This window comes from Anneissia japonica, unplaced genomic scaffold, assembly GCF_011630105.1.
Source record: "Anneissia japonica isolate Jap-2015-1 unplaced genomic scaffold, ASM1163010v1 scaffold284969_len127995_cov102, whole genome shotgun sequence".
Lineage (NCBI taxonomy): Eukaryota > Metazoa > Echinodermata > Crinoidea > Comatulida > Comatulidae > Anneissia > Anneissia japonica.
Window position 1 is genome coordinate 58,608 of NW_022753918.1, and position 476 is coordinate 59,083.

The following is a 476-nucleotide window of genomic DNA, read 5'->3' on the forward strand; positions in this document are numbered from 1 at the left end:
GATGATGAAAATAAGGATGATGATGATTATGATTGATGATAATGGTCGTTGATGAGGGTGATCGTGATAATGATGAGGATGATTGATGAGAATGATGTTGATGAGGTTAATGGTGACGAATGATATCCCGTCTGCCCCTCATCCTCATCTTCATTCTTGTCGTCCTCATCCTCTTTATTATCATCCTCATGATGAGGATGATGATTGATAATGATGATTAATAAGGATTATGATGATGTGGTTGATGATGAGGACAAGGATGATGATGGATGATGATGATAGATGATGATTGTAATGAGGATGATGATGATGAGGATGATAATGACAATAATGATGATAATGAGGACTACGATGATGAATGAGTGATGATGATAAATAGGATAAGGATGAGGTTGATGATGATGAGAATAAGGATGATGATGGATGAGAATGATTAGTAGGATGAAGGTGATGGTGATGATGTTAACAATGATTAG